Raw genomic sequence first — 24,628 nt, 5'->3', positions numbered from 1 at the left:
CTGGTTTTGGGCCCCATAAGGGTAGGGAAATCATAATGAGGAGGAGGAGGAATGTGGAGGAAAGAAGTTTGTTCTTCACAGTAATTGGAGAAAATAGCAAACACACAACTTATGGGAAGTGAAGAAATGAGTAAAATGACTTTCCAAATCCTTGTTGTCTCCCTTTTTGTGAGAAATTTTTTTTTAGGACATTTCCCATTTCTTCATCTTGAGTGAACCAGGAAGGAATGAAATAATTTTCTTCCTACTGTGAAGTGTAGAGGCAGCAGCCACCCAGTATGACTGAGCGTGGCTCAGCTTTGGCTCACGACTGAGTGAACCTGTATCCCAGACGTGTTCAGGGCAAGGGCCACTGACCAGTGTATTTTGTCTATCTATTGTTTTATTTTAGAATCTCAAAGAAAGATTGGAAAATCTGTCTGCCAGGACACTAACTGATATAGTATTTTGTTCTTGATTTTATTATTTTTTAAAAAATAATTGTATAGGACTTATTTAAAAAAAAATTAAAAATATTAGCTTTTGAGATTGCACTTCCCCACCCCGAAAAGACTCAATGGAAAACATGGTAAAGTTTTGAAGCAAACTATTTAATACAAAATGTAAAAAATCTGATGAAGTCTGCACCTGTATTAGCATTCCTAGAATCATAGCATGGTTTGGGTTGGAAGGGACCTTAAAGATCATCTAGTTCCAGCCCCCCCAACAAGGACATGGACAAATTAAAACTCTTAAATTCAGTGAAGTTAAATCTAATTTGTAGTTGGGTAACTGACATTGGAATCTAACCCAAAGAGCATTTATGTACATCTCACGTCCAAGAACAGATCATAAGTGCTTGATTGCAGGATCACCGCTCTCTTTTAGCTGTTGCTGTTATTAATAATGTTTTGTAGTACTAGAACACTAAAGGGACACTTACCTAATTAGGATCCCATTTGGCTTTGGAAGAAAAATAAATGTATTGTGTAAGAAAGAGTTTGCTTTAACATGGAAAGGCAGGTAAAGTGTATTTTGAAGGAAGGAAACAATGGATAGGGAAAGAAGAAATATAAGAAAAAACCAAAGCTCTTTTTAAGCAAAGTGCTCTTAGGAATGCACAGTGAAGTATTGGTCAGTTCTACACCTTCACTTGGACCCCAGTTATAAATAGTCTTACAACTGAGCTGAAAAAAATAAAAATCAGTAAGTGAATGTCTCACAATAAACGGAGAAGGCAAGTCCACGTGCCTGCTTGAAACAGCAAGCTGAATAGTTTGTTGGTCCTAATTCATAGTCTTTGAGGAAAAAAAAATAATTTGAGATTTATCTTTCATTTAAACAACTTAAATAAGCAGCCATGGGATAGTTTTATTTAGTTCTGTTCCAGGCCATACCTATTCTATATGAACTACCCCTAAGCATTATTCACCAATGGCAGAATTTTAAAATGATAAGGAAGCTGTCCCATCAGGTTCTCTAATTAGATAGGAACTTCTTTTATCTCCACAAACAAAAATTAATAGGAAAATTACAGAACTGTATCCTCGCCACAGGAATCTGTTCCCCTGCCTCTTCTCTCTAGTGTGAGTCAGTTTTGTACTTGAATTTTTACCAAGTGTGGAAATGTATATTAGCAATGAGATTCTGTAAAACTTCTGATTCAATGGAACTTTAGGTGTTTGGACTCCAAGTATTTAACTTAGGTTTATTGTCTCACTGCTTTTTAAGGAACCTTGTGTGAATTAAGCTCTGCCTAGTATGCCATGTATGTTAAGTTTCCATTAATTTTCATTAATTTTCCATTAATTTTTCCCTAATTTATCACTTTTTTTACTGAAGATCACAGAAAGACCAAAGTAAAACTAGTAAACCAGAAAGAGCTTACCTTTTTCAAATCTTTCCAGCAGCTTATAACAGTATCTGTGCTTCATCTTGTTATTTATTTGACTTGTGCTTCAGAGTGGACTCCAAGTTTCAGGCAATAACTTACATGTCTCAGACCTTAGAATGACAAAAAAAGGCCATTCACAAAGAGCATCTATGCAAATTTTCATGTGTGCACATGCATGTATATCAACTAAGGAGCGAAAAAGACCCGTTATACACTCTCAAAAATGTAAAGTGGACCAGAATGGGAAACTGGTGCATATTTAGCTGGTGTATATTTAAAACAACTAGCATGCAATTCAAACCTTGGCTGGAGTTGAAGTGAGCTTTGGATGCCAAGACCTTAAAAGCAGATCCCTGCAAAGTGTGAAAAAGTTTATTGAAAACCAATCCAAGTGTTTAAAGGGTTAGAAACATAAAGGCAGGCTTAGATTTTCTCTGATCTGACAGTGTTGGCTTTTGCGCCACTTTCCTAGAGTTTTCAGTACTCTTCATTGTTGTGATAGCTTGTGCAGTTTCCAGAAGGTCATGATTAATGACATAGGCTGGATTTACAGACAAATATGCAGAGTCCAGAATTACAGTTCTAGAGTTGATAAGAGTCTAATTAGCATTTTAGAGGCTGTGGAACAGTAAAAATTACAGTCTCTCCTGGGAATGGAAGAAGACCTGAATCTTTTCTGTAGGAACTTGTCATATACTTCTGGGACAGGAAGAGCCATCAGAACAGACCTAATGCTTAAGAAACAGCATGGGAAAAGTTCAAAGTCTCATTTGGACCTATGCATCTCATGAGAAAGAACTGAAACTGTAAAGATGAATGTAATAACTGGCAAGAGAAATAATATAAGTAAAAATTTTCCATGGCAGAGAGTTAAGAATTGTTTCTGTAATGTAGGGTTGAGCATATGTGATTGTTCATATACAAGCAAATAACACCCATAAATATACTAGTCATCTTGACTAAACTAAAAGGTAAGTAAATATTTGTTTAAAACAACTTTGGTAGGAATTATATTTATGATAGAGTTGTCCGGATTTCTGTTCATGCACCTTTTTAGTTTTGTTTTTCTCCTGATACTCCAGTGTAGAATGGTCCAAAATTCAGAGCGTTTTCATTCCTATTGTTTCATGCTTTTGAGGATTGCTATTGCGGAAAGAGAAAAGAATGTGTGATCATTAGTGATGTGTAGGAAGACAAGTGTTAATACTCAGTCCTAACTAATCTGACCATGAAGGAAGCAGAAATGTACATTTTTCTAGAGGATGCAGTTCATATTTTGTTGACAGACAGAAATAAGAGAAAACTTGAGGGGGGGGAAGAAAGAGGAATAAATGGCTATAAGAACCAAAATCTTCCAATTCCTTTTCCAAGTCTGACCTAGCTCATGTATATACATTTGCCTGGCTAAAGACTAAGTTCAAAAATAATGTGCTAGCATTTAGCTCTGAACTTTTAGCAAGTGTGTAACTGTGTTGTACAAGATAGGACCCACGTTCTTCAAGTTAAATAAACATAATGAACAGACACAAGTTATATCCTAAAAGTCTAAGCTTTCTTCATATTTTTTAAATGTTAGGAGGATAAAGTGGATTTGTGAGCTTTTAATCACCTTTGTTGTAAGCTTGTCTCTTCAAAGGGCTTCCAGAGCAAAGCAAGTCACAGCCTGATTGATCATTTTTAAAAGGGATTCCATTGGCCACACATGCACTCAAAGCAGAGTCTTTTATATTTTCTGTGACAAAAGTAATCTTGGTTAGGTTCACAAGGTGAATATAGAAAAAAACTAAGAGAATGAGAACTAGAAGAAACTTGCATTTCCCATTCTCAGGCTTCCAATACAGTGTTTCCCATTTTCAGCCATATGGGAATTCCTCTCCCACAAAAATAACTGAGTAACGAAACCTTTTCACTCTTCTTTTCTCAAGAGATATGAAGCAACTAGAAGCAGTCAGAAATGCTGGATAGTCCTAAGAAAACTCCATGGAAAACAAAAACAAGCCCCCAAAACTTTACATAAATCTGCATCATCCTCATTGACTTTGTTGTTTACTGCTGAATTCTGTTTTTAAAACAGCAATAACAAGGAAGAAATTTACACTTATTTAAACACTGTGGACAGGCTTTGCTAAGCTGCAGTGCCTTGGCTACTGATAAAACAAATTAGCATCAGAGTAAGAATAGGACAAGATAGTGCTATGACAGAAATAATATAAGAAATAATAAGAACCCAGGTGTACATAATTAAGATTGTAATTCAAGCAAAGGGTTCTGGTGACATCATTTATCAATGTCACTACAAACTCTCAATGGAATTACAGCTTTGTATGTAGAATTCAGATATATGTGATTTGTTAGAATACATGAGGAATGTTTCTATTAAAAGTAGACAGACAATATGTTAACCTCAAGTAGTGGTGGCGACAGGATGAGATATAAAGAAAAAAGGTTGTTTTCCTATTCTATCAAAGGAAGAAGGATGAAACATAGTATTTTTAAGATATTTGGAAATTAAATTTGTTTAAAATACTGACTAGGGATTTTTTTCCCCTAAAAATCAGAAAAAGTTTTGGTTCTAGTGTGATTCAACACTTCAATAAAAACCAGAGTTCTACTGAAAAAGTGAACAAAGGGAAAGCCAAAACTAGTGATTTTTCCATCTCATTGTATAGCACAAAATCACATTAAAATAAGCTCAAGAAAAAAATTTCCATTAAAAGGATGGTATAAAATATTTACAATTAAACACACGGTAAGGTTAGTAGTAAATTATTAATTGCAAATTAACTCATTTTTAGGAGGAAAAAAAGAGTGAACATTGATGCTTTTAAATACACGTGCTGAAAGGAGATTATAATCTTCACTCTTTCTGAACCTCTGATTCTGGTTTTGTTTATTTTTATAGCAAGAATACTTTTATGAAGATAATTAGGAAACAGAGGCCCCACTGTCTGTGTGAATTTTAAGGGCCTTAAATGAACTTAAAAGGCTAATTAATATAAAATAACATTCTTAAATTAGGTCCCTAAATATAATTTAATGCCGAACTACTTGATAATCAGGTACCTTGTGGATTTTTCAGCCTTGCTCAGGTGTCCACAGAGCTATTGCACTTAGAAAAGTGAATAGCATCTCCTTGAGAAGGTATCACTTAGTAAACAGTGATGCCTCCCAGAAATCCAGTGCAGAATTATGTGAGACTGAACTACTGACTGATTACAGAGAAAGATCCTAATCAACGCACTGAGGAAAAGATTTCCTTTAACTTGATTAATTTAGCACTAAATCTCACCTGCATGAAGAGTCTACAGCTATGGGTATAAAAATTCATGAAATTATTCAAGGCACTGTGTGGATTTTTCAGTTTTGGTCACTTTCTGAAGTACTCTAATTGAAACCCATAAATAGGATTTATTTTTAAGTGTACAGCAAAACTTGTGATGCTCTTGAATACAACCTGAAATGTGTTTATGGATTCTATATGATCACTGAAAATATCAGCAATTTGCAAATTTTGCCATTTGTAGGCTGCAAAACTACCTCAAAAGATAATGTATTCTCTAAAACTTTCAGAATATACTAACTGATGTAATAAAGTCATGGGGGGTTTAGTTCTCATTATGGAATTGTGGGGGTTTTAGTTCTCTGTTGCTCAAGTGCATAACATTTGTGAAAACTGAAATGCACAAAGACTTGGGAACTTATGGAATAATAGCACTTCTAGTCCAAGTTCACAAGTCTTGAAAGTTTAGCTTTGTACTTGATGCTTGAAAAGAATGGCTTGAACAGTAGTAGTTTTGACCTTGAGTAACTTAATTTGGAAAGGAAATTTGGCCAAACTAGCTCAGTGCAGGAGTTCTCATCAAGGATTAATGCAGAGGATCAATACGAACTTTTTATAGCAGACTATTTTTGAAAGAGGACAACAAAAGGTTAGAATACTTTAAAACTTGAAAAAGCAAATTAGTATACTTAAAGTGGGCGGAATGGAAATGTAAGAAGCAGGAATCTTGATTTCATGCCAGTATTTAGTAATACAATACAACTAAAATATAGAGAAAACTGACTTTAAATGATATTTTTGTATCTTTGTGCAACCATAGCTGAGCTTATAAGCATTTGTCTATCCTGTCTTCTCATCTCTTCATGGTGGTACTGAATGGCAAACACTCATGATTGCAATTGACCGATGTTACTGTCATAATTTTTCTATTTTCTGCAAGGTCAAAATTTCATATGAACATATGTCTTCATTTGAAAGTTTAAAGACTTAATTGCCTCCTAAACAAAAGAGTTATAGAAAACACATAAACATAGCTCTTCTTTAAGTTCCTGTACACACAAATCCCACTCCTGAAGCATAAGAGCTCCTGTAATAGGGAATCAGGCCCTTTAATAGCCCTTTAATAGCCCTTTAATAGAAGAAGATATTTATGCATAACCTTATGTTACATTAACAAAGGACCTAAAGGACAGATTGATCCCACTTACTGTCCCCATCACTGTCTCCTCTCCCTTTGTCTCTCCCTTAACTACAAATCAAACTATAATATGGCTTCTTAGCACAACTCAAACCTGACATTTTTCTCTCCTGTCATATGGCAGACTCTCAAGAGCTTACTATGCACCCCTGCAACATTTATATTCAGGGAAGTTTGTGACCTAGAGGAAGTTCCATGAGCACTGGGGCTGTTTATGAGGTTTAGCAGGTATCTTCAGCTACCCGAGTGGAATTCCAGCTAACCGAATGGAATGGCTATTCCAGCCACCCATCTGTGACAGATTCCAGTACATTTCAATCCATTTCAGAATACCATTAAAAGGCTGGTTAAATCTTTGCAGATAACACTAAATGTGTTTTAAGAAACATTGTACAAGCTTTACACAGAAGTAAAAATTTTCTAGTATGGTGATTTAAATCAGGGTCTCAAAATTTTCTGTTTCTGGCTCTTGTTAAGCCAAATGTTCAAGTAATTTCTTCTTCATAGACTTCTTCAGTCTTCACCTGTGGTCTCTGGAAGCAGAGCAAGCTAAGTTCCTGAAAAACAGCAAACAGGTTTGCCAGATAAGGTACCTTCTTGAGATCTTCCTCTCCTCTTTCCCTTACTTTGACTTTTTTCCTGAGGATGAGGCAATGGCATCAACTTCTTAATTCTCTTTATTCAGTTCAGAGAAAAACTTTAAAAAAAAAATTATTTGTAAGACATGGGTTTCTCGGCCCTGAAATTTCAGGTTTTCTTTGTTCTTCTTTTCTCATTCATTTCTGTCTTTTGTAATTTCTGTATTTCTGCTCTCTGGACCATAGTTCGTGTCTTCCCTCTCCTTGAAGCTGACTGTATCTTTAAAGAGAGGTGAGGATGCTTTAGGCGATGGAGAAAGACCACAATTGTTTTTCTCCAAACCTCTACATTCTGGTTTGGAAATTAATTGGGAGTTAGTGATATTTTCAGTAATGGCTGGTTGATACACTGTTTTCAAACGTGAGCTCTGCTTTCAACAGAAGAACGATAAAGATGTGATGCTTAATAATGAAGAACAGCATTTTTTATTTTACAAAACAAGCCTCTCAGCTTCAGTGGTGTTATTCATGAATAACACCTTGTGCATATGCATTATGAGACAGTGCTTAATTGAATGATTGCATAATATGTTGTTCCACAGAATAAAATATGAAATATTCATTAGGCCAGAGAGGGAGTTAGAATGCCTGGTGGTTAAATCACTCACCAGGGAAATCCAGCTCCTACTCCTTTCTTCAAGTGAATGTGTAAGTAGTTTATACAAAAAGGTTTTAAAAGCAACTAGGATTTTTTTCCCAAAATCTACTGTATTCTCATGGCTAGTGTACTATCCCAACAGGCAGGATTATGGTCTGACTGGGGCATGGAAAGACAGTTAAACATAGATCACCTACATCCTTTCATGCAGTTAAAGTAGTCAGATATGCTTTAACCACTAGGCAGCTGGGTTTAATGGAACCAAAATCTCCCAACAGATTTTATTTTTCAGGAAATTATTGTCTTGGTATAGGTGCCTCATTCAGTAAAGGGTTTCCAGATGTGACTCCAGAGTGGAAGGAAGCACTTTATTGCAGTTTAAATCCACACTCAGTTAACGTGAGGGACATGGTGCAGGCAACCTGTGTATATCCTTAGCTTAAAGTGGAGGGCTCTCCACTCACTTTTGGATGCTTTGAGTCAACTGCTAAGAACCTAACTCACCTCATGCCTTACACTGGGAAACAGGATGGTGGTAGAATACCGAAAATGTCGCAATAGCCTGTAGTTCAACACCTGAATCCTGTTGCAGATTTAGCCTTTGCCAATCTGTGAGGTGGAAAGATCTTCAGGAGACAGATTTAGACAAAGTAATACCTAAAACAATACCCTCAAAAAAATTAAACTGATCTCATAATAGTTGCATCTATTGGAATCGTGAGAAAGCTTATTGCAACAATAGTGGAAAAAAAGCTTGAAATAGATAAAATTAGGAGGAAAATAATGATACTTAAATAAAATTATTTAAAAAATAATTTACATCTCAGAGAACAGTTGGCTCCGTCAAAAGATATGTATGTGTTTTATGAGTTACTGGTAAATAGCAATAAAAAAATGCTTTTGATTTTGTGTAGGGTATCACAGAGAGGCATTCTCCTGGCATATTTATTTTTGCATTTATTCGCAAAAAAAAAGAGAAAGTGAGATTGGGGAAATAACACACTCAGGGGAGACAGAATAAGTCAGAATAAATAAATATGCCCAAAACAATAACAGAAGCAAATGTGGCACCAAATATCACTGATAGACAAAGAATACATTAATTCAGCATTGCAAATTACTTTTGCTTAAGGCAGATGTACTTGGTATACCCTCTTAATTATTGCTCTTCTCATCAGTTTGCAACTCAAAGCACATTGATATGATTATACAAAGCTCTATGAACAAGAGAAAGCTTCTGAATCAAAACAATAGAGACTTTTTTTTTTTAAAGCTTGCATTGTAGCAGATGTCTTGTGCACTGTCCATCTAGAGAACCCATTCCACATCTTTCAGAGGCTCAGGAAGCAGCCCGGGCCAACAGAAACTTCAATTTTTATATATCATGTCTTTTCAAATCACTTTCTCTTTGGACCCTCAGTTTCTCCTCAAGCGTGCAGAAGACAGGAGGAGGTGACTGGTGAAGCAGAGGGTTTGGTTTCTTGGCTCCTGTTCATACAGAGTGGTTTTCCTTGAGGACATTCTACTTGTGTATATATATATATATATGCAACTATAACTCTAGAGATCTCTCTCTCAGTACCTGACTAGTCCTAGAAGCTGCTGTAAGAAGGCAGGGAACATATGACACTTGTGGTGTGTTTATCTGCTATTGTGTGTCCAAAGGATTAGAGGTCTGCTAACATCTGTCAGTCATACCAGTAGCACTAAGTTTGAGAATCTGCGATGTCTCCCATCATTACCCAGGGGCTAGGAGTCTAACTCACAGGTCTTTTATTCTGCACCATGCTTCATGCACTGATGAGCTAGAACGTTATTAAGTAGATTTCTGTCTAAATCCACCTTTTATTGAAAAGTCCAGGTTGTTTCAGCAGATCAAACTAGAGATATGCAGGTTATAAAAGTGCATGAATATGGATCAATATATGTGGACTGGCTAAAGTTCAAGGTTTTATGACAGCAATCACCATAGTGAAATTCCCTTCAACTTAAGAGTTCATAAGAGGACAAGAGTTTGCTACCTTCATATTCTTTTCACCAGTGAGTTTGGAATACTGTCAACAAATGAGAAATAGTGAATTGCCCTCTCTATTCACTGCTGCATTTAGTTAGTTCAGCTGGAGACTAGACTAAATTCTCACTAAAGTTGTTAGTATTGTTAAGATCATAAAGATAACTACAGTGTTAAAAAAGATGAACTAGAGATATAGTGTCTTTAATATTTTGGGAAGTCACTTTGAAATTGATACTTTCCCATCAGCTGTGTTTTAAGTAATGACCAGACCCCTTTTCTTCTTAAGGACGAAACAAGAAACAGGGCACTTAGTTTTGGAGAGGTCCTGATTTATCTTTTTTTTTTCCCCATACTTAAAGTGGGAGAGTAGATCTACAGCCAGCCATAACAGCCATTTAAGATAGCTTGATATATTATGGGGCAAGCAAAGTTTCAAATTTACATAAGTGGTAGTAATTTGATTTTTACAATTAGTGAAAAACAAGATAAGTATTTTTCAAATCAATCAAAGAGGGAAAGAGATAGAGATTGGGAGAATTTGCCAGCAAGGAGCCTATTTATGTACAGTTGGCTTCTCAAAGCTTGATTTCTGCTGGAAATTTTGTCAACATGCAAAACATCTAGAAGTGTGTAAGCATGAATAAATTCATTCTTCTTTCCTAAGTGGAGAAATCTGTCCTAAAATTTTACAAATTTCCATTTTTTGTCTTTATTTGTTAGGAATACAAGGTAAACTGTCATTGTTTTCTTTTTCATTAGTATTGATCATCATTATTTTAGGAATATATCAGCTTAAGAGAAACTTTATGAGAGATTTAAGTAAGTCTGAGGGTGGCATAGTTGCACAGTTTCTGAAGAATTGCCAAATGCAATTCAGGCAGATCCTTGACTTAGGTATCTACAATTCTGCATTTGAAAAAAATGAAGAAAAGCTGCCTTTGCATCTTACAATTCCTGTGCTTCTTAGAATATTGTCTTAAAAAATAAAGGTGAGGAAATAAAGTTCTGTATTATAATAATGTAAGAGTTTTTCAATCAAACTATTCAGATGTGACAAGGATAGAGGTCAACTGATACCATGTTACTGTTGCTTCTCATGGAAGGCAGTTAAATCATAAAAAATATTTAATTTCATGTCAATGTCAAAGAACATGTTCTACAGCCATTACCTTAATAAACTGGGTTCTTCTTCATTCCACATGGATATTAAAGCATCTGAAGCAGACATGGCAGTAGGAACACAGAAGACTGTGGTTGTGACTGATAACATCTGAGTTGACACATGAAGGGAAGGGATATTTTCAGTAATATCCATGTTCAACCTATTTTTCAGAATATGTCAGACTTCTCTGGCTAATAGTATGCATTTGGTTTACATCAGGAATCTAGTTTTTCTGGAAGTTCATCAGTTACCTTTCAGGTAAGCGTTAGCCCAACTGAAGAGGCATAACTGACTCATTCAGAATGAGGGAGAGGCCATATGAATGGATCTAGATAAATAACGATAAAACAAACAGAGGGAAAAATAATGGCAGAATTTAGATTAGGACAAGAGGTCATAAGTACAACCTGATCATATTATAGTAAAATGACTGATTTCAGGACACCACACCAGAAAGTTTAGGTGATCACAGGAGGAACTTGGCTGATTTATGAATTAACTGAAGAGAAAAATCAGGTAACTATTCATCTGAAGTGTGCTTTTAATATTTTCAAGTGTTCTATTCAAATTTCTTACTTGAAAAGGAATATGATGTTATCTCCTCTAATGGAAGGAATTATTGACAATGTGAGAATTTGGCTAGGGTAGAAAAGTTGTTGCCTCACTGCAGCAAATTTCCAGTGAAGGTAATTATTGACTAAGGATTTGACTTCATGATAAAATGTAAACAGGAGTGAGAAGGGAACAGAGGACTGCAAAGAAAGTGGGGTTACATTCAAGTTGGGATACAGCCCCTTTATTTTCAGTCCTCTTAAGGGGAAGGGGGCCCATTGGTCTCAGGAGTGATGCTAAGGCCATGTTAGCAGGAGGGAGAGCTGATGGCAGTTTGCCACCACGTGGTATGGATTACAAAGGAAGTATGACCTGCACTGGACGAGTCATTGCCAGATGGTTCCCAGATGTGTTATTTATGAAGTCACGGCCTACTTAAACCACATTCCTGGTGTCTTGTCTTCTTTTCCTGCAATGTCCAAGACATTAATGAAAGAATGTATGAGAACTAAATAGCAGACCAGTTGTCAAAAACCAAATGGCAACAGAAATCCTTTCCTGTCTCTGGATATATGTAAATACATATTAGATTAACAAAACCAGCTTTAAACAGCTGATCCCTGAAGAGTCATAGAACTCGTAGCAGTGCATGTTAAGGATAGTACTTATCTTGGCCTCATCATTCCCTTGTGAATCTCTGCCATAAAACTTACCACATTATCCTTGATGATTCTGTTCTTGTATCTTTTGCCTTCCAAAGAGTCTTCTCTTCCCTAACCTCTGCAATGCAGAGAAAAAAAATCTTATATATAAAATCTAGGTTATTCCTTAAAATATGTGATCATGGCCCGGCTTCGCGAATGAAGATTTGGGAAGGGCTCTACCCACATTTGTTGCAAGCGCGTTGGTGGCTAAAAAGGCCAATACGAGATAGGCATGTCCGGTTGCAAAAGGCACAGCAGAAAGACTCCTTAAATGGTATGTTCTGCAAGGCACGAATCTTTCTGCGTTGTCTTTTCTCCTCAAGGGTGATCCTGCGAGCTTTCTCAAAAGCATCAGCAGCGTTATAGATGGTGTGTCTCCAGGCCTCCCAATTGGAGGCCAGAGTAGACCAGTTATGTTGATCAATATGGCCAAGGCTGAGATGTTGTTTCAGGGAGTCCTTGTATCTCTTCTTCAGGGTTCCTCTCTTGCGGCAGCCGGTGGCAAGTTCACCATAAAGCAGGATCTTAGGGAGGCGGTGGTCCTTCATCCTGGAGATGTGCCCTGCCCAACGCAGCTGCGTTCTCAGTAACATGGCCTCAATACTTGTGACTGCTGCTTGTTCAAGAACAGATGTGTTGGTCACATAATCTGACCAGTCGATGTTTAGGATTGTACGGAGGCAGCGCTGATGGAAGCGTTCTAGGAGACGCAGGTGGTGGCGGTAGATGACCCATGATTCGGATCTGTATAAGAGAGTAGACAGCACTATGGCTCTGTAAACACTGATCTTTGTACTTTTCTTCAGGTGTTTGTTTCGCCAAACTCGTTTATGAAGCTTTCCGAAAGCACTATATGCCTTTGCTAACCTGTTGTCTATCTATCTCCCCGTCAATCTTACCATCCGACTTAAAATATGTACACGAAGGTAATCTGGATGAATGCTGTAGTGTTTCAGATGATCTGACAATGTCAGATATGATTTGTGGGTTCATTGGTTGGTTGCTTTGTTTGCTTAGATTAGTCAGGTTTGGCAACATGCTGATGTGACTGAGTGATCATGCAAGTTTTTTACCAGAAGGTAATTTATTTAGTTTGTGTAATGCATCTGAGGCAATGCAGTAATGGTGCATTAGAGCAGAATTTTCTATTGCTCTTGTTGGTGTGTTTTTGTCTTTTGTTAGAAATGAAAGGAATACGATTTGTTTTTTTTTTTCTCGTTGGTATAGTTATGAGAAATAATTCCTGAGTCATAGCTAAGAAGGTAGAAAAGAACACTGCAAACAAGCTAGTGCTTTGTAACATCCTAGAGACAGAACTGTAGCAATATGACTTGACATACCGAATAACATCAGTTGGCATAAGTTTTATTGATTACAACCTATCATGTGATGGCCCCTCAGGTTTTAATAAATAAGCTGGAATTCTTCTTGTACAAGAAATAATGGAACTATGTTTAAAACAATTCAGAAATATTTATTCTGAATGCAGAAAACTCATGACAGATTATTTTGTGTACAACATTTTTATGCAGCTATTCAAAACAGACAGCAACCTGTTTGCTTTCTATTCCTAGAAAGTATGGGATATATATTAACATTGATTTTCATTACAGTGATCTGTGTTTGATTCTCAATTTATTCCCTTCATGAGCAGCTTGCCTAGGTGGAGGCCAGTGTAAATGAAATCTGAATATGTCCATAATATGAAATAGTGTTGCAAATATATTCAGGGTCAATGTGATTTTTCTATTTATGTAGTATACTACTTTAATGTAGATACCAAGAAAAATGAAACTACTATAATCCATTTCAGACAAATACAAAACAGCAAAAAAGGATGTGTGTAGCACATTTTGTATGGGTACAAGAACTCACAGATAAGGAGACTGGTCATCTTCATTCAGACAAAACATTTTGAATCATTCATCTGACTGTTAGAAGGAGAAAAAAAAGAGTATGGTTATTATTAAGGAAAATCCCTGGAACCTGTTAGAAATTTGTTGGAAAGATTAAGCTTTGCAAGTTAATATTATATGAAGTAGGGATGGGAATTGTGATGTACAGATATCTGTGTTTAGGATGAAGACAAGGCATATTATGACTATGTTAGAGGACAAGAGCTCACACATAAAGAGCTAATAGTTTGACAAAGAAGTCAGGGAGTAATTTATTGAAAAAAACCCAAACTAACCACTTGGCTTTTACCATTGTTCCAAATACAACCTTCTTGCACAGATAAGTAAGCCAGGTTAAAATCATTTAAGAACAATAACGACTGTCAGGAAATAGCACATCAGCTGTATCAATATTCCCACAAGTGGAAGCTAATTGAACAATACATTAATGGAGTTCAATTATTCCAGATATTTTTAGACATTCAATTCTTACAAAATTTACATTTCAAAATAGTGGACCAAATTAGTTTATACCTGCATGATCTTATCTTTCCTGAATCCAGTTAAAACTTGATTCCAGACAAACAGTACAAATTAATCTCTGTACAGTAACCGTGACAGATTTGATAAGTCTTGGATTCATCCCAATATATTTTTATGAGGAGAGTACACAATTTCATAATTTGTTTTCATATTACATCTATGTTCTACTCGGACTGGTTCAGAGACAAAGTTATAACTTAGCTTTCATCTGAGTGGTGTACAAAATTCATTAATACAAGGAAACACAGTTCTAACCCAAACTTTTAGTTCTTAAGGCCCCAATACCTGATGATAAAATGTCTCTACTGTTTTCTACATCTTATGTAGAGATATCAACAAGGATAGTGCAGTTTGGAGTATTATGTGTGAATATATATGAGCCGACAGCAATTAATGAACTGGCTGCTAACTTAGTCTTTCCATTACACCTTTCTCTGCCACTGCAGTATGACATTTGAGATTGAATTTCTTCCTCACTTAAGATTTTCCATTGCTCCTTACACAGTTTAGGTTCACTTTGATTTCTGAGTATTCATACCAGCAAGCACGGCTGAATTGTTTGGAGCTCAGAACAATAATTCCTGTTGTTGGGAGCACCAAAGAGATGGAAAGAAAGAGGGAAAAATGCTTGGAGACAATGAAAGAAGATAGAACATTTTAAATAACATGAAATGATTTGAATGATAGGGCGAGTTTGCTGATGACACAAAACAGTGAGGAGTGGTTTGTATGTCAGAGGGTTGTGCAGCCATCTGCAGTGACCTTGACAGACTAGAGAAATGGGCTGACAGGAATCTCGTGAATTTCCAGAAGGGGAAGCACAAAGCCCTGGGGAGCAACAATGCCATGACCTGGTATCTGCTGGGTGGTAACCGTTTAGAAAGCAGCTTTGCAGAAGAGGACCTGAGGTTCCTGTATGAGCTGTAATATGCTGTGGTGGCGAAGAAGGCTAGTGGTATCCTGGGCTGCATTAGGAGGAGTGTTTTCAGCAGATCAAGGGATGTGATCTTTCCCTTCTCCTCAACACTGGTGAGGCCACACCTGGAGAACTGTGCCCAGTTCTGGGTTCCCTAGTATAGGTGAGACATGGACGTATTGGTGAAAGTCCAATGAAAGGCCAGAAAGATGATAAGAGATTGAAGCATCTCTCCTACGAGGAAAGGCTGAGAGAGCTGGGACTGCTCAGCCTGGTAGAAGCCTCAGGATGGTCTTATGAATGCCTACATATACCTGAAGGGAAGATACAAAAGGAACAGCCGTGGTCTTTTCAGTGGCCCAGTGACAGAGGCAAGGGAAGAGACTGAAATGCAGAAAGCTCTGCCTGAATATCAGAAAATATTTTTTTCTCGGTGAGTGTGACTGACCATGGGCACAGGTTGCCCTGGGAGATTGTGGAATCTCCCTCCTTGGAGATATTCAAAAGTGGTCTGGACATGGTCCTGGGAAACCAGCTTTAGGAGGCCCTGCTTGAGCAAGGGGGGTTGGACCAGATGACTTGCAGAGGTCCCTTCCATCCTCAGCCACTTCGTGATTCTTTGACTTTGAGTGAAAGGAATTTACTTTAGTGAAAGTACATTACTTAGGCTACATTACTTATGCTATGTGGGATCAAAGAGAATCAAACTAGACCAAAATTTGACCATTTTTTTCAAGGTTCCTCAAAGCCTGCTTTTATAAATAAAAATTCTTATTTCATATGGAAAACAAAATACTTCACCATTATATATTTTAAGAAAGGTTTTTTTTTCCTGTCCATAAGATCCAAAAACATGGCCAGGAAAAACCTAGTATCAACTTCCCACTCCTTTCATTAACTTTTGAAACTTTGCTTTGTTTTCATTAGTATTTTTTTAAACCTAGCAAAAATTCTAAAATTACAAAACAGCAAACATTTATCAGGGCAAAAGATTTTTAAAATTATCAAATTTAAATAGATTTCTAATTTTATATGCTATTATCAGCCTTGATATTACATAATTGTCAATATATAATATTGACAAGATAATTTGCAGAGCATTGCTCATGCCATTTAGCTTAAGTCTTATTTCTTATTTCCTTCGGAAGTTTTTAAAACAGAGATTATTACCCAAAGAACAAGTTAGATCCTTTATCACAGCAAATAGTAATAGATGAAATGTATAGATATCAGGAAAACATTATTTTAAAGTTATACATACAAGAGTGTTTGTTGCTTTACATGGTGGTTTTCAAGGGCTTTGTATAGTTTCTGTTAATAATGCATGTTGTTAAATATTGTGTGGTTTGACTGAGGAATGGAAAGAAAGGTTGAAATCCGAGACAATATTAAAATACTTCAGAAACTTTAAAGCATTATAATAGTTATTTCAACAAAACTACTTCAAATATTTCTTCAAGAAGGAAACAATTTGGAGTTCAAGTTCAGCAGCATAATAACTGAAAACGTATAACAGTACTCTTATTCCCATCACTAAACTATAGATTAGGGTCTTTTTCAGTTGTTGCCATTATAAATCCCTGTTCCCAGGGGTGCTAAGCTATCATAAAAATTTGCTTTGGGCAATGCTTTGAGATAAGTTCTTCAAACAATGCATAGGGGATTGGCTTGCAACTCCCACTTGTGTTAATAGAAGCTATCAAGGCAAATCTCTCATGGATTCATGGGGGAAGAAGCTCCAGAGTATAAAAAAGTTTTGGCCTGAGGATTATTTGTTTTTGATATATATCCTGATAAAAACATGCTGTAAAATAAAACACTTCAAGCTAGTGATCTCAGTTATTTCCTGGGACTGTTAACACTCAGTAGATTTTGTTAAACTGAAATTCTGCTGATGAAATCTGCAATGTAAATTGTTTCCTAAAAAATTGTGTAAGAAAGAATGACAGTTTGGTTGAAGAAATAAAAATTTTCAAGGCAATAATATACTATTTAATCCAATTAATTGTACAGAAAAAAAAAATCTATAATACACTTTATTAATTCAAAATGCTGGTAGAGTTTCACTTGGATATAAGTTCTTTAGAAGGTGGGGATATAAGTTGGTGTGGTTGATCTGAGTGTATATGGCCCTTAACTTCTACATGCAGCTTCACATTTTTCACTTTGGTGTAGGTTACAGTGGGAGACCAGCTCATCTTCCCTCTTCTTCTGAGAGAAATTCCATTCTTCCCTCTTCTTCTGGGAGAAATTCCATTCCCTCGGTTCCAACAGCTCACATTTCATACAGTCCATCCATGAATCAGGTCATGGGTTTACCATACATGAGTGTACTGATAAAACAACTTGACACAGTTCATCTTCTAAAAAAAAGCTGTCTGTTTCTATGTCTCTGGTGTCTGAATTCCCTAAGTAGCTAGACAGTAAAATAGAGCAGAAACTTCCATCGAGAACCATAATATTCAGTGTTCCAAAGTTCTCCTAGTCATTTACGTTAAACATACCCTCTTCACACTGCTTGTTCACATATTTTATGTGACTGATTAATAGTACACATTTGTATCTTCTTCCTCTATTATTTCCACTCTGTAAGCACCAATGTCTTGTTATTTGTCCTAAACCTCACACTGACTACTGTTGTATGACATCCCAGCTGTTTTACTCCCATGTTCAGTTGTCCATTTTGCTCTGTCTGACATTTGGGACATCTTCTGTGTTAATTTAGTATCACTGGAACTATTTTATTTTTCATACTAACAGTTTCCACAAACAGTATCACCTCCACTCTTTTCTTACCCATATTACAACTCTTGCACTAGTCTAGCTTTACTAACTTAATAAACAATTTCCTACAGAAGTTATTTTGCAGCAAATCTGATGTCCAGATATATTTTATCTAGTACATTTTCTTTGCTCAGAAAACCTGTTAATTTAGCCGAGAAAGGTATAATTACCCCGTATAATTGGCTTTTGCTGAACCTAACTAGCATTTTTTTCACTTCTGATTTATATAATTAATTATACTTTGATCCAGATTTGTTCTAAAATCTCCATGAAGTAAGATTACTATGCCTGTTAATTAGCTATATCACATATGTCCGTTCTTTAAACATACACAACATGTTTGTTTTCCTGCAACAAATGGAATATGGCTCGAGTCTGATGGACTCCTTAAAAATACTTGCTACCAGATTAATTTTCTGTGAGGAAATATTGAGTTGAAAAATGAAAACAAAGTTCTGACATTTTTTGTGGTCATGTGAAAAATATATTTCAATAACCAGTGGAAAGCTATCAAACTGCGTTTTGCTGACCTCTTTGGTTTGCAATGGGTAACATTTAACAAAATAAAGAAATAAATAATGAATATAACCTACCTACTTTGAATGCAGTCCATCAAATTCAAGTCAGACAAAGGATTAAAGCTACAACTTAAAAGCTTAAAACTAGAAGAGCTTATTTTTAACCTTAGGACAGCCCAGCATTTAAATAAGACAAATCGGAACTGGGAATGAAAATGAACTCTTAATTTTATTAATCTCCTTATACTGTTGTGCATTGTTCTGAGTCACCAAAATATGCATAGCTTCTGAACAGCCTGACACTTTGCTTTGCATTTCATATTATATTTTAAGAAATACGTATCATGTATCACTTGCTAATGGTTTCTGTGGGAGGAGATGAGTAATTAAGGACTTGTGAAATTGGGGCAGGGTACGTTTTTATAACTGATAACATAAACTCACAGGATGGCTGAAGTTCAACAAAGGGCTTAGCTTGCTCCGTTCTATAAATAAGCACAGGAAATTAGATTAAAATTTTAAAATTAGATTGCCAAGATTTTCAAAAGTGACCATAGAATCTCTGTGTCTTGCTTTGGGATCCGTGCTATGAAGTACTTTTCAGAATCCTCATGTTTGATACCTTTTGAAAATATTTCAGTTTTAGGAAGTTTTTTATTCTCCAACAAAAAAACCCCCAACAAAAACAACAAACAAAAAATTAAAAAAAAATGGAAAAGGATTTAGCTAGACTTGAAAAAACCTCAAAGAGAAGAAGGAGTATACTTACAATTGAATTGCCTTGTTAGACATGTTATATATAGCACATGGGATACAAATTTTCTTTAAAAGGGTAGATTTTAGTCACTCAAGTCCTTCTGTATTTTTTTTTAGTGTAAAGTATTTATTTGTAATATTAGTTGGCAAAAACTAAATCTTACAAAACCTCCATCTTCACTATTGCTTTGCAGTTTCATTTAGAAATCTAATGAATGCTTAAGTTTCATTGGTTTTCTTTCCTAAACATAGGTAGATCACGAGACAATGCCACTTATATTCTTAGAGAATTTATCTGGGTTTTGTAAATAAAGCAGTCATGTTGGTTGAGGTTTAGATGCTTGAGTTTAAGGCAGAGGAGGAAGGAACAGAGACATTTTTCCTCCTCCAGCACTGAAAAAGACATCTGATATCTGACAGCATCAGGCAATCCACTCAATACAGCTGAATCACTAGCTTGTAACTATATCTTATGACTGTTCTGAGATTCAAGGGTACTTTCCAAAGCCCCTTGAAAGCCCAAACTGTATTTTGATTTGATATTGTTATTGAACCCGAACACTTCACTCCATCTGGCCACTGTTTGGTTTCCAACAGAAGAAAAGTGGGAGGGTGAGAAAGATGGTGGGATGGTGTAGATGATGGGGCAACAAGAAAATTTACAAAGTAAACTTTTCCTTGAGATATAGACTATGTTTACTATAATAGATCCAATTTTTAGAAAAGCCTAGAAGATGGTCTATACACAGTTTTCTTTTTTGCAGAATGAGAGAGTTGGGAAGATCCTGGCCATGTATTTCTGTTATATTTTTAAAGCGGAAAGAAACACATGCACAAGAGAATGAAACTTTATTCCCCTTTTCTTAAATTCTGAAGTATCTTTTCACTCAGTACTATTTCCTTGGTTTAGTTGTTTATGACACAAAACAGTAAAAAATAGTATTGAGGACAGAAAATGTCCATAAATTAAATGTTTGGAACATAGTAGCAGACATATAATAAGAACAAGAAAAAGATTTTTCTTCTGCTGCTGTTTGAACCCTTCCTATTGTCTTTGTCACTTCAAACTTCTGTGCAACACCTAAAAGCTTATCTAGGACCTGCATTCAAACATTGTACAGGGAAAACAGCTACATGTACAAAAGGTTTCATGAAAGAGGAGTTTTAAAATTCTTAACAAGAAGATGGTCAACTGCAAAAAAAATGGAGATTGAATATACTGGTCTCTATTCTCCAGTCCTGCTCAACTTCCTTGAATTATGAGCTTGTATAAAAGGATCTGGGACAACCGAACAAAAAAGATAAAATGACAATTATTGCAGTTGTAATCGGAAACAATTTTGATGAGCTATCTGGTGAGTACGGCTTTTGCTGTTCTGGTGGTAGAAAGTTCAGGAACAAACAAAATTTGTAGATAAATGTGAAAATTTGTAAGCTTTGTAAAAAAAAAATTATTAAAAGAGGAGGTGCTACATCTCCTTGGAAATTGCCCTTGCACTTCTAGCCCACCATGTGAAATCAGTCCTAGGCAAAATGTGAAGTAAGTTTGTCACTAAGAATAAAGTGTGGTTTGAATTGGCAACCCTTATTAGATTCCTTCCTTTCTTTCTCTCTTCTGTCCCTGACAGATAGATATACATTTACAAATAACAGTACAAAAATTAAATGTCCAGACAACACCTGGCATGAGTCTGCATACTATCTAATTCCGCTCTTGTGATGGTCCACGTAAAACTATATTGATGGCACCATATGTTGGGTCAGCCCACACAGCTACTCCTGCTGGTCCTTCCCTGTCTCACAGAGATCAACTTACCCAACTTAGTTTTATGCATGGAATTTGCATGGTGTTTGGAAGGTAAACTTAAATGCTGCTCAAGATAATAGTTGAACTCTATCAACAGGTTTGAAGGCAAGAGGGGAATAGCAGAAAAAGCCACATTTCATTTGGTGACACTCTCACTGCTCAGCTGAAATGCAGGAAATGCAACACACAATGCTGTTCAGAGACAATTTGAACACATTTGTGGGTATTTTGATGCAAGTGGAAACAAAGACTCAGAACAAATTCATTGTGTGGAGGAGGAATCAACAAACAGCAAATCTTTGTCCTCACCTACAGAACCTTAAAGCCAAAGTTCCTGTCTATGTATACACCATAACTCATCCAACAGTATACATACGCTATATGTTAGGTATGTATACAAAATATTTCTATAAGTATTCTAAATTCTTCATAAGAATTCCAAACTCTCATAAAGCCTATCTTTTTGCTATGTGATTGTACAGCAGTGCCAATCTATGAGGCAGATAAGTAAGTAAAATTATGTCTTTAATTTGTTGAAATAGGTGTTATGCAAACGAAATACAAGATTTTGTTTTTCAAGAACAGTAGATAATTGTTTTCTTATACAATATACAGAAGTTTACATTTGCAAAGTGTTTTCTGGACGCAGACCCACGAAGTGAGTAAAGCGTTGTATTATAAGTTAAAATGGAATTATTATTGCTGTTACTAAAATATGATGGTATAAAGTATTTTGTCTTCTGTTACTTCTCAGATTTAAAAATAAAGGCACAAAAATTCTAATTTTACTGTCTGTGGTGAATCTTTCACAGAAAAAAAATTCATTTGGAAATGATGCAACTGAATATAATTTAGGTCCAGTAGATAAAGTGAAGAAGAGAAGAGACAAATGCAGAAACTATTACATTCTAAGATGCATCAAATACCATCAACTCTTATTGTTCACTCAGTTACCGTCGACATCTATGGAAGTTATCTTCAGTATCTCCCAAGTGCTGAACTCCAAGAAGATACAGAATTGGCAATCAAGAGAGGTAATAAAAAGATATATTAATTAACAGAATAGTTCTTCTAACATAGTAATTTATTACCTTTTCAGTTGAAAATAAGGGGTAACTTGCTTCCAGTGGAAAGCACAGTGATGAACCTACACAGAAAGGAAACAGATCATTAAAAGGACAGATCTAGATGGTATAAACTCTTACATATTTGATTGCTGCCTCCCTTGCAGCCTTATCTAGAGCTAGTGCTGTCTCCTCACAGGCATGTGTGAGCTGAACTTCTAGGAGGTGTAAATCACAGAAAACAAATCTCACTTCTACCCATTATTATAATAAAAAATACAGATATAGGCAGGTGCACCTCTTACAGCTTCTTTCTGTGTTTTGTGTATGAGTCTCAGTCGTCAATGCACGTTTGGACATCCTGGTGCATGCCTGCTGAAACGTGCCTTTCAGGAGACATGGGTAATAGGATGGTTGCTTAATAAATCCCAAGTTGTCTTAGACACCAGGTGAACATTGTCATGCTCTGCTTTCCCAAAAGAGCTGTCTTTGGGATTGCGTAACACAAGACTAAGACATGTCTAAGAAATTTACTGTAGTAGTAAAGTTACTGGTAGAGAGAAAGGTGCTTACACATTCCATAGGGGTTGTGGATTCCTGTCTTGGATTTAGGTGCTGAAATACTTTGTTGAACATTCTCTTAGAACCTGATTATTTCTGTTTAAAAACTAATCAAATTTACCTTATTTACTATTTAAGTATCTTCTTGTGAATATAAAGTTTAAAAAAGTTCTCCCTTAAATATCCTAGGAATCTACTAATTTCTACATATCTGCTTTTTCCTCCCATATAATAACTAAGAAATTTATCTAGCAACTGCTTTTCCAAGATTCCTGAGAAGAGCAAACTCTGCTACATATTTCAGCAAATAACTCACCTAAGTTGCAGGAAGACAAAGAGTTCACTAATTTATACAGAGCATTACTTTGTTTTTTCCTTTACACAATAGAAATTAATTAATTTTGCTAGTTATTGGCTGATTACTCATATTGAATTTCTGGTGAGTTGGATTCATTAACTAATACACAAATTCAAGACCTGGTTTTAAATTAAACTGAAATACAAATTAAACAAGCAATACAGTATAATATCATACTATATAAAGATGACTAGATAATTATACTATCAGAGTTCAAACAAATATATTTTGTTAGAGTTTCTAATTTCTCTCTCAAAATAGCAAACAGTAATTTTTTCTTATTCACTTTTCTTTTTGGTAGGTGATAGAGGCACCATTCAAGAGACAAATCTGTAGTGTCCTTTCCTGTTTGCCCAGAAAGCTTTATTCAGATCAGAAGTAAAATTGTTAAATAAAAATTAAAAAAGTTTGGAACCGTTAATGCAAGCCAATATAAACTTTGGAAGTACAAACCATTTCCATCTTTTTTTTTTTGTACACACAAGGTACATTTGTTCTCCCTTACAAATCAGCAAAACTTTTTTTCCCCTAATTTTATAATTCTACTGGATAGCAGAGACATTATCAGTTGTACACTGTGCTTCTGATAAGATTTTTCAAATTTGAGCCAACTGTTTAAATAACATTAATCTATTTTTCTTTTAAGTGAAGCACTTTTTCAGGTTATGCTTTCTCTGTATAAGTAGCTGTCATTTCAGCTAACATCACCAAAAATTTATTTTTCCTGAATTGTAATTGCTTTAGGCATGGCTGTTGTCTCATTGCATGCAGCTACCCTTCCTCATTAGAAATAATATGTGCTGTACTTAGAAATAAACTTATGCATATAATACTTTATTAGAAGTATTTAGGTCAGAATTAGTTAAGTGATGGCTTGGTAAAAAGAAATGTCTGGATTTATTATTTATCAAATAAAACAAACAGAAATATATTATGCTTCTACGATTGTTCCACATTAATAACGGAATGGTAAGTTTATTTCAAACTACCATTATTTCAAGAGCATTTTTTTGATTCCTGTTCTATTAGTACAGATTTATTTTTTCCCTGGAAGATTTAGCAAGATTTGCATCCACAGTAAGATTTTGTTGTTAGTAGTAGGATGAGTGATCAGCAGCCAGATGCTGGATCAGTATCTCATTTCCTGTCTTCTGCAGGTGTCTATTGGCATATAGGAAACAATTTCTTCATAGCATTCAAATTAGTTTACTTGGTTTGGATGGACAGTCTTGTTGACTGGTTTCCTTGACAATGACATGAATCAATAAGGACACAATCCATGCTATGTGCATGAAGCTGAGGTGGTCATCACAGTGAGCCGTTTATTATGCATTACCACTTACATCTAAATGTGAGAGAGAAGAGCCAATGTCTTATAGTTTCAGATTCCTAGTTATGTAATATACT

At 35.7% G+C, this 24,628-nt stretch overlaps 1 long non-coding RNA gene across 1 annotated transcript in view; it reads right to left on the bottom strand.

Moving 5' to 3' along the window:
* Positions 1-13,893: 13,893 nt before the first annotated feature.
* The window catches only part of LOC113971544, a 43,154-nt gene continuing 32,419 nt past the window's right edge, over positions 13,894-24,628 (bottom strand). The window contains exons 2-3 of the long non-coding RNA XR_003535589.1: positions 22,330-22,385; positions 13,894-13,950 (exon numbers count right to left, since the gene is read on the bottom strand). This is a non-coding gene — a long non-coding RNA (uncharacterized LOC113971544). The remainder of the gene's footprint in view (positions 13,951-22,329; positions 22,386-24,628) is intronic.

This window comes from Neopelma chrysocephalum, unplaced genomic scaffold, assembly GCF_003984885.1.
Source record: "Neopelma chrysocephalum unplaced genomic scaffold, ASM398488v2 Primary Assembly neopelma1_22, whole genome shotgun sequence".
Classification (NCBI taxonomy): Eukaryota; Metazoa; Chordata; class Aves; order Passeriformes; family Pipridae; genus Neopelma; species Neopelma chrysocephalum.
This window is presented reverse-complemented; position numbering and strand designations above follow the sequence as displayed.